This window comes from Piliocolobus tephrosceles, chromosome 9 (assembly GCF_002776525.5).
Source record: "Piliocolobus tephrosceles isolate RC106 chromosome 9, ASM277652v3, whole genome shotgun sequence".
In the NCBI taxonomy this organism is placed as follows: Eukaryota; Metazoa; Chordata; class Mammalia; order Primates; family Cercopithecidae; genus Piliocolobus; species Piliocolobus tephrosceles.
In genome coordinates, this window is record NC_045442.1 from 59,468,976 (window position 1) to 59,482,195 (window position 13,220).

Below are 13,220 nucleotides of genomic sequence, written 5' to 3' on the forward strand. Positions count from 1 at the left end.
AAATAAATAAATAAATAAATAAATAAATAAATAAATAAATAAATAAAATAAAGGAGGCTAGGAAAGAATGAGTTAAGAATCCACTTGACAAAATTAGAAAGAGAACTGCAAAACAAACTCTATGAAAGTAAAAGGAAAGAAAATAAAGAGCAGAGCAGAAATCAACAAAGTACAAAACAAACATTGTATAATGGAGACCGAAAAACCAAAACTTGCATTTTTGAAAATATTAATGAAACTAATAACTTACTGGTGAGACTTAAAAAAACCCCAGTAAGACAAAAAAATGAAAAAGACACTGCAGCAGATCTTATAGACATTGCTTATGAGATACAAACTTAGGCTGGGTGCGGTGGCTCACGCTTGTAATCCCAGCACTTTGGGAGGGAAAGGCGGGCGTATCACCTGAAGTCAGGAGTTCGAGACCAGCCTGACTCACGTGGTGAAACCCCATCTCTACTAAAAATACAAAATTAGCTGGGTGTGGTGGCTCATGTCTGTAATACCAGCTACGCGGGAGGCTGAGGCAGGAGAATCGCTTAAATCTGGGAGGTGGAGGTTGCGGTTAGCCGAGATCGCACCATTGCACTCCAGCCCGGGCAAGAAGAGTGAAACTTCGTCTCAAAAAAAAAAAAGAAAAAGAAAAAAAAAAGATGCAAACTTAGATGGCAAAACTATATAGAGCAAAGCATGAGAAGTTGAAACTGTGGAGGTTCTAGAGTGCTGGCAATGTTCTAGTTCTTGATCTGGGGGATAGTTACACAGGTGTTCTTCATAATGACTGAGTTGCATATTTGTACTTTGTGCACTTTTTCTGTTATTATTATGAACTGCTGTGCTCCTTTCCCCCAATTCATATATTGAAGTCCTAACCCCTGATGTGACTGAATATATTTGGAGATAGGACCTTTAAGGAGATAATTAAGAATAAATGAGGTAATATGGGTGAGACCCTGAAGTGAAATCTGATTAAGACTGGCATCCCTATAAGAGGAAGAAATATCACAGCTTCACTTCCTCTTTGCTTCTCTTACCCTGTCACACTTAGAGAAGGCCAGGTGAAGACATGGCAAGAAAGCAGCCTTCTGCAACCCAGGAAGAGAGCCAACACTAGAAACCAACCCTGATGGCCTGTGATCTTGAATCTGTGGCCTCCAGAATTGTGAGAAAATTAATTTCTGTTTTTAAGCTACCTGTCTATGATATTCTGCTATGGCAACCCTAGCAAACTAATACAGTCGCATATCACTTTTTAAAAGATCAAAAATACAAGGTGATCAATTTAAAGATAAAAATACAATGAAACATTTTTTGAGATCATAGAGGAGACAGAGGCCATTTATTATAAAAACAACGTGTATTTAAAAAGAAGGGGCTGGGCATAGTGGCTCACACCGTAATCCCAGCACTTTGGGAGGCCGAGGTGGGTGGATCACCTGAGGTTGATAGTTCGAGACCAGCCTGGTCAACATGGTGAAAACCCCGGTTCTACTAAAAATACAAAAATTAACTGTGTGTGGTGGTGTGCACCTGTAATCCCAGCTACATGGGAGGCTGAGGCAGGAGAATCGCTTGAACCCAGGAGGCGGGGTTGCAGTGAGCTGACTGCACTCCAGCCTGGACAACAGAGTGGGACTGTCTGTCTCATTAAAAAAAAAAAAAGAAGAAGAAAGGAACACTTGCCATTTGCTCATGTTAATATGGCAAATAATAGATCTATTTTACCTTTTTCAAACTTTTGCTTACAAGATTCCCTCTATCTGGAATATCTTATATTTTCTACTCAGCCCAAGCACTTTTCTTCAGAACATTAATTCTAATCATATATATTCAAAGCAGGAGTCTCTCCTGTAGACCCACTCAATGAACATTAAATGTACTGGACTTCCAAACTATATGCTACTTTTTGCATAGAGAGCACGAGGGCAATAATATGCTTCCTGAATTTGATTACCATAAAAATAAATAGTGGAACTTGCGAAAGTTTAAATTATGGGGACAGAAAATATTCAAATGCATGATACAGACTTTGCCACTCCGTACTTAATGAGAGGGCGGTTTAGTGAAAAGGTATTCACATGTACTTTTTTAAAAAATTGTGATAAGATGTATAACATAAAGTTATTTTAACCATTTTTAAGTATATAATTTAACGGCACTACTTTCACACCCTATGCAACCATTGCCACTGTTCCCGAAACTGCTTTTTTTTCTTTTCTTTTTTTTTTTTTTTTGAGACTGAATTTTCACTCTTGTCGCCCAGGCTGTAGTGCAATGGCACAGTATTGGCTCACTGCAAACTTTGCCTCCCGGGTTCAAGCAATTCTCCAGCCTCAGCCTCCTGAGTAGCTGGGATGACAAGTGTGCACCACCACACCTGGCTAATTTTTGAATTTTTAGTAGAAACAGGGTTTCACCATGTTAGCCACGCTGTTCTTGAACTCCTGACCTCAGGTAATGTGCCCACCTCGGCCTCACCCAAAGTGTTGGGATTACAGGCGTGAGGCACTGCACCTGGCCCAAAATGTTTTCATCATCCCAAATAGGAACTCTGCATCCATTAAGCAATAACTCCTCATTCTCATCTCCCTTCACCCCCTGGTAATCACTAATTTACTGTTTCTATGAATTTGCCTATTATAGATGTAAGTGGAATCATATAATATCTGTCCTTTTGCATATGGCTTACTTCACATAGTATAGTGTTTTTAAGAATTATCCGTATGTTGTATCATGCCTCAGAACTTCATTCCTTTTTAGGCACCAATAATATTCCACTGTATTATATATCTACCTCACTTTATCAATTCCTCTGTTGCTGGACATTTGATTATTTCTGCCTTTTGTCTATTATGAGTAATGCTACTGTCATACAAGTATTTGTCTGAGTCTATGCTTTCAGTTCTTTTGGATCAATATGCAGAACTGGAATTGCTGAGTCATATGATAATTCCATGTTTAGCTTTTTGAGGAATTGCCAAGCTGTTTTCAACAGCAGCTAAACCATTTTACATTCCCACCATCAATGCATGAAGGTTCCAATTTCCCCAATCCTCTCCAACACTTGATATTTTCCAGGTTTTATATTAAAAAAAAATTATAGTCGTATTAGTAAGTTTGAAGCTCACAGAGGTTTTGACTTACATTTGTGTAAAGATACTGAGGATCTTCCCATATGTTTAATGGCCATTTTTATATCTTTGTAGAAATTTCTATTCAAGTCCTTTTCCCATTTTAAAATTGGGTTGTTTTCCTGTTGTTGAGTTTTAGAAGTTCTTTATATATTCTGGATATTAAATCATTGTTAGACACATAATTATGCTTTTTTTAATTAAAAAATGGATTTTTAGAGACAAGATCTTACTGTCAGCATTATCATGGTTCACTGTCACCTAGTGGACTGAAGCCATTGAAGGTGTAACCTCCTGCACCTCAGCCTCCTGAGTAGTACAGGTACAAACCACCATACCCAGCTAACTTTTTTTTTTTTTTTTCCCAGTAGTGACAGTGTCTCGCCATATTACCCAGGCTGGTCTTGAACTCCTGATCTCAGGCAATACTCCTGCCATGGCCTCCCAAAGTGATGGGATTACAGGCATGAGCCACTTCACATGGTCTGTATTTCTGAAATGAAAAACAAAATCACACTTCTTCATATAAAACTATTATTTACATGAAAATATCAGTGTCGTTTTAAAGTGGTTTGCTCCACGTCATCTTTAACTTACATAAAAACCATTATTATTATTATTATTATTTTTTTGAGACAGGGTCTCATTCTGTTGCCTGTGCTTTGAGTACAACGATGAGACTGTGGCTCGCTGCAGCCTCGAGCTCCCAGACTCAAGCAATCCTCCTACCTCAGCCTCCCAAGTAGCTGGGATTACAGGTGTGAGCCACCATGCCTGGCCCAAAACCCATTATTTTAAATAATCTGGATCTATCACTCAGATCTGAACATCGTGATAAAAGGTATCACAATTTCTTAAGAAAAAAGTATTAACTGCTCAATCAGCAAAAGCAAACTCTTGACATCAGATTTTCTTTCCTCAGAGAAATAAAAGTGATGATACATTTGGGGTATTGTAAGACCACATTCAAATCTGCAATGGGACATCAAGAAAAATTTTTCACAACTGAACACAATCAAGGTTAGAAATCCTTCTGCCACTATTTCTCATGCTGAAACATTCAACCCTTCAGCTTTTAACTGTGGCTGCTCACCGACTTACAAGCTTGAAAGTATCTTTCCATAATTTCTATTGTATGACACATAAACACTGAGAACTATATGACACAGGTACTAAATACTTAATTGCCATTTCTAATTTTAGAAATTCATCTTACTTTCTGGGCAAAAAATAAAAGTGGAAAAGATGGGAACCCTGAAGTAAAATATAGGTATAATACAAATAAAATTTTGAACAACTGCAAATAATGTATTTCCTTTAAACTGACATGAAACTATTAATACTACATCCTTAAATTATAAAAAAAAATTTAAAACTAAATTTTGATATAGTCAGGCATGCAGGGGAGGCCAGAAAGCCAAAATTTTTAGATGAATTTTAAAATACAATATAAAATTCAGTGGTAGTTTAGATCTTATGAGATTAAAAGTCTGTATACAATCTACAAAGAAATAAGGAGTGATGATACTGCTCCTGTGAATTCTCTAAACCACATCCAAATTGCACATCACATGACAAATAAAATCTTAGCCAAAACTGAAAAGGCTGGGCGCAGTGGCTCATGTCTGTAATCCTAGGACTTTGGGAGGCCAAGACAGGCAGACTGCTCGAGCCCAGGAGTTCAAGACCAGGGTGGGCAACATGGTGAGATCCCATCTCTACAAAAAATAAAAAAAATTAGCCAGGCATGGTGGTACGCACTTGCAGTCCCAGCTACTTGGGAGGCTAAGGTGGGAGAATTGCTTAGGCCCAGGAGGAGAAGGTGGCAGTGAGCCAAAATTGCACCACTGCACTCCAGCCTGGCAAACAGAGCAACACCCTGTTTCAACAACAACAAAAAAAGTTGAAACAATAATTAAACATTTTATATGACCAAATACTCTGCAAATACACTCCCCTCAAGGAAATATATTCTCTGTGAGTGCTCTTGAATTTGTAGATTTGCAAAGGCCAAGGACACAGCCCTAATGAACGTCAATGTTTACTATATAAGTTAGGGAAAACACATACACAGGCATAAGTTTAAAAACAAATTTTAAGACACCTTTGTAGGCATTATTTTTCTACATTGTTCTTCTGTGTTTATTTTTCAGTAAGATGTAAACGGATGTGACACAATGCATTTAAGAATTTCTTACCAGGCCTGGTGCCTCACGATTGTAATTCCAGTACTTTGGGAGGCCAAGGCAGAAGAATTGCCTGAGGCCAGAAGTTTGAGACCAGCCTGGGCAACACAGTAACACCTACACTCTCTCTACAAAAAGACTTAAAAATTAGCCAGGTGTAGTGGTGCATACTGGTAGTCCTTGCTACTCAGGAGGCTGAGACAGCAGGATCCTTGGGGCCCAGCAGTTCAAGGCTGCAGTGAGCTATGAATACCATTGCACTTAAGCCTGGACTACACAGTAAAACCCTATCTATTAAAAAAAATTCTTAACCGTAAGAGACTGTATTATTACTACACAGTAAATATTAAAAGACAATGACCCTTTGGAAGGCCGAGGCAGGTGGATCACGATGTCAGGAGTTTGAGACTAGCCTGACCAACATGGTGAAACCCCGTCTCTACTAAAAAATTAGCCGGGTGTGGTGGTGCTTGCCTGTAATCTTAGCTACCGAGAAGGTTGAGGCAGGAGAATCACTTAAACCTGGGAGGCGGAAGTTGCAGTGAGCCAAGATGGCGCCATTGCACTCCAGCCTGGGAGACCCCGTTTCAAAACAAACAAACAAACAAACAAACAAAAAAGACAATGAAGTCATCCCCAATGCATATCTTAGCCACAGGTTACTTACTATCCTTATGAAAATCTCATTTCACAAGAAAGAAAATGAAAAGGTTGTATAAAGTTTGTTTTTTTTTTCCTTTTCACCACTAGTTTTACAAGTCTTACTCTCAGTATCTAGTATAAGATAATATTTTCTCCAAAAGAGAAAAAGACAGAAAATTAATAAGGTACTTGGCTTCACCTCCATTACTAATTTAGCATAGTTAAAAATATACTTTATCATCAAGTATAAAACTACCAATCAGATGTTTTAATATTCCCTTTGCTTCTATTATTTCCTTTAAAAGTACACAGACTCAAAAATAACTTTAAGACGTCTTCGTTAAAAATAAGTATCATGGTTTATAATGTGGTTTCTGTATGTAAGTAATGCCAGCCACACTTATAATAGCATTTGCTATACACAAGTCTTTAAGATATATTAAGACAGCAGACAACTCATTGCAGTGGTGGCGGCAGATGCTTGGGCACGGTGCAGTGGTGACTTGAGCTACAAGCCTGGTGGCAGCTGTTCGCCAAGCTCCGGCCCCCGTGTGTCTCCCAGGCTCCACACCCCTGATGCTACACAGGTGCTGAGCACGCTCCGACCGGGACAATGGTCAAGTATTTCCTGGGCCAGAGCGTGCTCCAGAGTTCCTGGGACCAAGTGTTCGCCAACTTCTGGCAGCAGTACCCGAACCCCTATAGCAAACATGTGTTGACAGAAGACACAGTACACCAGGTGGTGACCGCTGACCAGAAACTGCTGTCCTGGCGACTCCTGACCAAGACCAACAGGATGCCCCACTGGGCCAAGCAACTGTTTCCTGTCAATGTTGTTCACTCGGTGTACATCCTGGAGGACTCTATGTGGACCCACAGAATCAGACCATGACCACCTTCACCTGGAACATCAACCATGCCCGGCTGATGGTGGTGGAGAAACGATGTGTGTACTGTGTGAACTCTGACAACAGTGGCTGAACCAAAATCTGCAGGGAAGTCTGGGTCTCCTTTAACTTACTTGGTGTTTTCAGAGGTGTCCAGAAATTTGGTCTTGCCTGGTTCAAAAGCAACGTGACCAAGACTATGAAGGGTTTTGAATATATCTTGGCGAAGATGCAATGCGAGGCCCCTTCTAAAACACTTGTTGAGAGAGCCAAGGAAACCAAGGAGCAGGCAAAAGAGATGGCACTGGTAGCTACAGAGAAGGCAAGGACCTCACCAGCAAGGCAGCCACCTAGAAGCAGCAGCAGCAGTTTGTATAGCCAGCCCACCATCACCACCACAGCATCCTAGACAGTTTGGCTTAGCCCCCTCTGCCCTCCTCTCCACTGTACTTTATCATTAAAAATCAACTTCCAGCCCTCAAAGTACATATATATTTATTTATTTATTTATTAAGACAGCTGATCAATTACTTTACCAAACAACATAGATTTAATGAAGGAATTCATATGAGAGGACAGGACTAAAAAAACAAGTCACCTTAAAAACAGGAAAACATTTTTCTTTTCACAGTAAAGCAACTATACCAATTACTTTTTTAAAATGAAATTCTCCTTTGTAAATGTATATACTTAGTTTATGTACTAAGAATATTCTTTGTAACTCTGATTTCAATTACACATTGCCAGTAAAGAACATTTTTCTCTAAGTTAACTTGTATTAATATTGACAGAAGATCAATTAACTAAATTTTACAAATTATTTCACAAAGATTACAAAAGACTCACTTATTACAAACATTCACTACCTGAAATGTCAGAACAGTGTTCAACAGGTCAAAGACATCAACTGAATGTTTCTATAGTTCTGATCCTTAAAATTCCTTTCTTGATGTAATAGGAACTAAATTTGCACAGAAGCAAGGCTTTGGAATACATGAGAAACTTTTCAGTGACTATAAGTAGAAACATGCACTGGAACAAAACCATTCTTCAGTTCAAGTTACCATTGATCATGATTACCTCACAAGACTTGTGTATAGCAAATGCCAGTTAGACTATGGAAACAAAACATACAAGAAAATTAAGAACAATGAAAAAAAGGGAGGAAACAATAAGGGCAAGAAACTAAAACTCAAAAATGCTAATTGTTGAATATCATGTATCTTATATTTCCCTTTGATTTTTATCTAAGTACTTCTGAAATATCTATACTATTATAACACTTTTATTTAAGTCTCAGAATCTAACAAGAAAAAAATACTTAGTCAAGGTAAGCCAGGTTATGTATCTACACAAAGAACCATAAAATCTCTGTGGCTTAAAATAAAATTTCCTTCTTCAGGCTGTCCATTGCTTACTGACAGGTCTTTTTTTGTGTGTGGGGGGTGGGGGACAGAGTTTCACTCTTGTTACCCAGGCTGGAGTGTAATGGCACGATCTCGGCTCACCGCAACCTCTGCCTCCTGGGTTCAAGCGATTCTCCTGCCTCAACCTCCCGAGTAACTGGGATTACAGGCACGCGCCACCACGCCTGGCTAATTTTGTATTTTTATTAGAGACAGGGTTTCTTCATGTTGGTCAGACTGGTCTCGAACTCCTGACCTCAGGTGATTCGCCCACGTCAGCCTCCCAAAGTGCTGGGATTACAGATGTGAGCTACCGAGCCCAGCCTGACATGTCTTTTTTAACTCGGGGAATATCACCTCAAAATGTTGCCTTAGGATCCAAGGACGGAAGAAAAAAAAAAAAGACAGCTCTGAAGATCTCATACTGGAACTTAAAATACTACAGCAATATTAGGATGCACAATTTTCTTTCATACATCTGTTTTTCTCACAACTCACTTATTGGCCAGAATAAGTCACAGCCCCTAACATGAAGGATGAGAACAAAAACTATTTGGTAAGCAGCATTAATGACCAACAGAGAGGCATAAAAAGAGTTGATACAATGTTACATAGGCTTTCAGATTCAAGGCAAAATTTAAAGTAGCCTGCAAGGAAAATGTTGTGAGCAAAGGTCTTTCTTATTCTAAAACATTTGCCAGTTGAGAAAGCAGCACCTTGGCATCTCAAACAAGTATGAATATTCAGCACAAAGTGAAAATCCCAAAGCAAAAAAAAGACTCATCAATATGCCTATTATAGCACTATATTACTACAATTAAGAATGTTTATGATTTTAGTATCTCTAACTGAATGCTCCAACAGCATTTAAATTCACTCACTCAACTTCGTCTCAAGAGACCATCCATATATATTCAACAAACCTATTCGGAGTTCCTACTGTGAGCTACTTGCTATCCTAGTCATTATAACCAGGGAAGTAAGCTCTTACCTAAGGACGAAAAACTCTATCCCATTTCTAAATATTCAGATTCAATATTAAGAATAAAAAATCATGGTTATTTATGCACAACTACTTCTAAAGCCACTTTTTTTAAAAAGTTGGTATGGTTCCAAGACAACTCAATGGGGGAAAGAAGAGTCTCTTAAATAGTACTGGGACAACTGGGTTCCATATACAAAAAAATAAAGTTGGGAAATTACTTCACACCATATACAAAACTAACTCAAAACAAATCAGAGACCAATATGTAAGACCCAAAACTACCAAACTCCTAGAAGAAAACACAGAAGAATATCTTTGTGACACTGAGTTGGGCAATGGTTTCTTAGATGTGACACCAAAAGCACAAGCAACAAAAGAAAATATAAATTGGGCTTCATCAAAATCAAGAGAGTGAAAAGACAAGCTACAGAATAGAAGAAAGTATTGCAAATCATTATCTGATAAGGAAGTTGTCTTAACAACATGCTACAACATGAATAAATCTTGAGAGCATTATATTAAGTGAAAGAAAGCTAGATGCAAAAGGGCACAGATTATATGATTTCATTTATAAGGAATGTTCACAACAGACATTTCCATAGAGACAGAGAGTAGATAAGCGGCTGCCAAGGGGCTAGAAGTGGCAGGAGGAGGAAAAGAAGTGACTGCTAATGGATAGTGGGTTTCCTTTGGGGGTATTCTAAAATTAGATAGTGGTCATGGTTGCACAACTCTGTGGTATATTACAAATCAATGAATTTTATAAGGTTGAATTTTATGCTATGCAAATTATATCTCAAACTATCTAATTTATTTATTTTAGAGACAAGAGCTCACTCACCGGAGAACAGTGGCATGATCACAGGTCACTGCATCCTGGAATTCCTGGGCTCATGAGATCCTCCCACCTCAGCTTCCCGAGTAGCTGGGACTACAAGGTGTGCAACACCATACCGGCTAATTTTTGTTTTGTTTTGTTTTGTTTCGTTTGGTGAAGATGAACTCCTGGGTTCATGCGATCCTATCACCTTGCTTCCCAAAGTGTTAGGAGTATAGATGTGATCCACTGACCCTGGCAAAACTATTTTTTAAAAAAAGTGACAATGGCTTAACACCTGTATTAGATGACAATAAAACCAGTGCAGATGGTGATGAAAAGCCAACAAATTCAGGAATTACAGACTTTCTAACCAAGTATATCTACTGCCCTGTGAAAGGAGGAAATGACAGAGTATGAAAAATAAAATATTATAACACATATTGACTTACAAACATTAATCACTTTTCCTGCCTTCAAAACATTTGAAGGGGACAACTATCATCTCATTCAAAAAGACCAACTTAATGACTGAGGAAGAAAATAAAAACTAAGGGAAAAAAATAAGATTAATGTACCAAAATATGTATGAATGACATATTGTAGTTTATGCTTTCAGAAGGGACACAGGGAAAATGAGGGGGCCAACCTATCGGTATAACAGAAGGCTCCTAAAGTATGGTGGTTTCTGAGGTAGGGACTTCAAGTTGTAAATACAGTATCCATCTACTCCTGCTTTCTTACCAAAAGAACACTGATTTTGCTAGGGGCAATAATGGACTATCCTAAAATTTTCAAGGTTCTGGAAGACAGAAACGATAATATGACATAATTCTGGTAAATAAGATGTAATATTTGAGATGACTTGGGGTGAGTTTTAGAAAGCTCCTTGACTAGGGGCAAACTAAAGTGATATTATAACTCAGGGTCCCCAGGTTTTTGGGTATTCACTGTGAAAAAGTACCCACACTTGTGGCCAGGTGCAGTGGTGCCCGCCTATAATCCCAGCACTTTGGGAGGCCAAGGCAGGCGGATCACGAGGTCCAGAGATGGAGATCATCCTGGCCAACAAGGTGAACCCCATCTCTACTAAAAGTACAAAAATTAGCTGGACATGGTGGTGCATGCCTGTAGTCCCAGTTAATCGGGAGGCTGAGGCAGGAGAATCGCTTGAACCCCGGAGGCAGGGGTTGCAGTGAGCCAAGATCGCACCACTGTACTCCAGCCTGGCGACAGAGCGAGACTCCCTCTGAAAAGAAAAAGAAAAAGAAAACTCACTTTTGTAACTGTTGCACCTTGAGTTCTTGTTGTTTCAAGAAGTTCCAGAAAGAAGCTTGGCCCAGTGGTTGGGTACAGACTTTGCCTAAATTGGAGATTAACTTTTGGCAAACTCTCCTCACTACCATACTAAAATCCCCACCCAGGAAGTAGCTTATGTGCCATTTTCTATACATCTGTTGTATGTAAAAGCATGATAAATGTGCCTGCACTGCCTTTATTCCACCTCTAATACAATGACTCAGCTAACTAGCCTGGGTGTTCACCTTTGGGGAGGCATTGCCTTTGGGACTATCCCTAGTGTACTCCTTACTTGGTGCAAGTAATAAAATGCCCCTGTTAAATCCTACTTGGTTGTGGTCACTGGACTTGTCACCCACCAAGTGACTGAACCTACCCATTGTGTGCCTAACTTACAACATGAGCCTTCTTGCCCTTTTCTGCTTCCTCCTCCTTCCTGCCTGGCGCTGAACTAAGGAAGACAACAGTATGAGCTATATTGTAACTGACCATGAGGAAAAGACCAAGAGAACAACAGCTCAGTCTTCAACAGCCCTGGCATCCTTAAATGATCACATCAACTCTGGAATGTCTACTTCTGGACTTAGAAGGAAAGCCTTATCTATTTTGTTTAACCACTGTTAATTGGCATTGAGGAAAAAATACCATGAGACCAAAACTTGAAAAGATCAGATACAAGTTCATAATAAAAACACAGAGACCTAGAAGAGCCATAAGAAGCGTACAACATTGTTGATGTTTATTTTACAGAACTTTTAGATTACATCTAAAAACAGAAATTCAGACGGAATACCTAAGATGATGACCACAATGCTATGAATATTCCTTTCTGAACTAACTTTCATGACAACCCTAAGACTAACTGAATGCTTTCCTTACATAAGAGATCTCAGTAAAGAAAAGGTGATGCTTTCATTAACTGTCCTGAGCTCTTCACTGTCAACCTTCCATAGGTTAAAAACACAATAAATATCATCTGTTTTCCTATATACATGGATCTCAAACAAGGAATTTATGTATTTTATTGTTATTATTATTATTATTATTGAGACGGAGTTTTGCTCTTGTTGCCCAGGCTGGAGTGCAATGGCGCGATCTTGGCTCACCGCAACCTCTGCTGCTCCCACCGTGGTTCAAGCGATTCTCCTGCCTCAGCCTCTCGAGTAGCTGGGATTACAGGCAAGCGCCACCATGCCCAGCTAATTTTGTATTATTAGTAGAAATGGTGTTTCTTCATGTTGGTCAGGCTGGTCTCGAACTCTCAACCTCAGGTGATTCGCCTGCCTTGGCCTCCCAAAGTGCTGGGATTACAGGCTTGTGCCACCACGCCCGGCCTAAGGGATTTATTTATTTATTTAATATCAAGAATTTAAAAAATAGCAGCAATGGCTTAACTGTAACATCAGGAATAACTAATAATTCAATTATCATTCACAAACCATGATGATAATATTCGTATCTTCTCAATGACAAATTTCAAACAAACTCTACTGGGTAAGAAACAATATACTTTTTTTTTTTTTGAGACAGGATCTTGCTTTGATGCTTAGGCTGGAGAGCAAGGGTGCGATCATGGCTCACTGCAGACTTGACTTTTGGCACTCAAGTGATCCTCCCACCTCAGCCTCCCTAGTAGCTAATACTACACGCGTGTACCACCACAGTTAATTATTTTTTGTACAGATGGGGGCCCACTATGTTACCCAGGCTGGTCTTGGACTCCTGGCCTCAAGCAATCCTCCCACCTCAGTCTCCCAAAGTGCTGGGATTATGGGTATGAGCCACAGTCTTTTCAGCTCCAGCTAAATGCTGAAATGCAAACAAAATATTACAGTATAAACTTATCAAAAGAAATCCCAAATCCAGT

The 13,220-nt window shown here is 39.3% G+C and overlaps 1 protein-coding gene and 1 pseudogene across 1 annotated transcript in view; one reads left to right on the top strand and one right to left on the bottom strand.

Annotated features, from left to right (window-relative positions):
* JMJD1C (jumonji domain containing 1C) overlaps positions 1–13,220 on the bottom strand; it is a 367,699-nt gene that overhangs the window by 265,441 nt on the left and 89,038 nt on the right. The gene's annotated exons all lie outside the window — the stretch shown is intronic.
* Positions 6,573–7,224, top strand: LOC111537955 (annotated as a pseudogene).